Source organism: Condylostylus longicornis, unplaced genomic scaffold, assembly GCF_029603195.1.
Source record: "Condylostylus longicornis isolate FDR11 unplaced genomic scaffold, ASM2960319v2 ptg000502l, whole genome shotgun sequence".
Classification (NCBI taxonomy): Eukaryota; Metazoa; Arthropoda; class Insecta; order Diptera; family Dolichopodidae; genus Condylostylus; species Condylostylus longicornis.
In genome coordinates this window covers 87,501-90,000 of record NW_026578460.1, presented here as the reverse complement: position 1 = coordinate 90,000, position 2,500 = coordinate 87,501, and the positions used below count along the sequence as shown (strand labels likewise).

Sequence of the window (2,500 nt, the reverse complement as noted above, 5' to 3'; positions counted from 1 at the left end):
AATATTTTTATGCACCAGCTATCCTGAGGGAAACTTCGGTGGGAACCAGCTACTAGATAGTTCGATAGGTCTTTCGCCCCTATACCCAATTCTGACAATCGATTTGCACGTCAGAACTGTTTCGGTCTTCCATCAGGGTTTCCCCTGACTTCTACCTGATCAGGTATAGTTCACCATCTTTCGGGTCACAGCATATATGCTCAAGGTACGTTCTAGTTAGAGGTATAAAAAATAATTAAAAATTATTTATATACATAACTATATAGAACGCCCCAGGATTGATATTATATATATAAAATTATATATATAATTTAATCCCATATTAACAGTTAAGTTAATTACGCCTTTAGATTTTATTTAAAATAAATTCTAATGACTTGCACACATGTTAGACTCCTTGGTCCGTGTTTCAAGACGGGTCCCGAAGGTATCCTAAATCTATAGCATTGCTAATCATATTAATGCATATAATAATTATATTAATATATAAATTAATATAATATTATAAAATTATAATAATATATAATTTACGCATTATATTGATTTTTTATCTGTCAATTATTTATCCGATAATATTTAAATTATATTATATAGAAAATAAATTTTCATATATAAAATAAACTTTTTAAATATATCTTATGATAAATATATATTTATTAACAGATTGCAATGTCCATATATGAAAAAATTGCACACCATCATTATTATATAATTATATAATATTTATAATGTTGAATTTTTCATATTTCATGGATGTTTAGGTTCATCGGGCTTAACCTCTAAACAGTTTCACGTACTATTTAACTCTCTATTCAGAGTTCTTTTCAACTTTCCCTCACGGTACTTGTTTGCTATCGGTCTCATGGTTATATTTAGTTTTAGATGGAGTTTACCACCCACTTAGTGCTGCACTATCAAGCAACACGACTCTTTGGAAATATCTTCTAATAATCATTAACGTCATACGGGCCTAGCACCCTCTATGGGTAAATGGCCTCGTTTAAGAAGGACTTAGACTGTTAATTTCTCATATTAGAATATAGATATTCCATACACTACATCGGATATTTGTATAAACAAAATCCTTTAGTGCTGAACTAGTTTCTTTTCGCTCGCCGCTACTAAGAAAATCCTAGTTAGTTTCTTTTCCTCCCCTAACTAATATGCTTAAATTCAGGGGGTAGTCTCATATGAGTTGAGGTTGTTTTTAAGAATATTTTTAATTTTTCTTTTTAGTTGAAAACTAAATATATATAAGTTACTGTATTGTTTATATTATAAATAATATAATTTTATATAAGTTTTCCTCTTTAATGTATTAATACTAATTTATTAATACTAGGATATACTTATTTTTTTATTATATTTTATAATATAAGTAAAATATATATAATTGAATTTTAATATTATGGTATTCCTACCAGTAATATATCATGTGCTATAAATAATATAATTTAAAATTATATTATAAGCAACTTTATTAAATTATTCTTACAACCCTCAACCATATGTAGTCCATGCAGTATTAAATTTTTTAATAAATTTATATACTCTGTAGCATGGACTGCAATATGCGTTCAAAATGTCGATGTTCATGTGTCCTGCAGTTCACACGATGACGCACAGTTAGCTGCGTTCTTCATCGACCCATGAGCCAAGTGATCCACCGTTTAGAGTTTTATAAAATTTTTTTTTTATTTTCGTCAGATATATATCGATAATATATATACATTCTAAAACATATTAAAATATATAAATAATATAATCTATGTGCTGCGAATGTCTCTAACTTTCCTTTTATCCGTATCCCAACTGTTTTATACAAGAAAAGTTATTACCATAATATATGGACAACAACGTAAGAATATATTTTTATATATTTTCTATATTATAAATGATCGTATATTGTTTTATTTAAAATACTTCCATATTATATAATTAATATAATGATTTTTATTTTTTTTATATTATATTATTTCAGGGGGGATACACTTTGATACTATTAATGTTATATATTTGCAATAAATATATAACAGTATCAGATACATATATTTATTAAAATATACATATCGTATCCAATAAAGGTCGAATAAATGATATAATCATTAATTCTAGAGTTTCATGGACATTTTGACACCTCTTCGTTTTAAAAATCATTATTTAATATATAAAATTTCCATATTTATAAATATAATATAGATATTTATAATATTTTATTATATTAGAATATAATCTCATTATTATTTCTAATAATGGTTATACAAATATAATATCATTACTACTATATTAGATTATAATCGCATTATAAATAATGGTTATACAAATATAGTAGTTTTAGTGTTATTTGCTACATTAATATTTACTAATCATTCCTTACCTTACCATATCACACTCGATACTCAGATGGTTACTTTTATTATAAATGATCGTATATTGTTTTATTTAAAATACTTCCATATTATATAATTAATATAATGATTTTTATTTTTTTTATATGTGG

At 25.3% G+C, this 2,500-nt stretch overlaps 2 pseudogenes; both read right to left on the bottom strand.

Moving 5' to 3' along the window:
* The window catches only part of LOC129617340 (large subunit ribosomal RNA), a 4,018-nt pseudogene extending 2,814 nt beyond the window's left edge, over window positions 1–1,204 (bottom strand).
* Window positions 1,205–1,494: 290 nt separating this feature from the next.
* Window positions 1,495–1,678, bottom strand: LOC129617318 (5.8S ribosomal RNA; annotated as a pseudogene).
* Window positions 1,679–2,500: the final 822 nt, after the last annotated feature.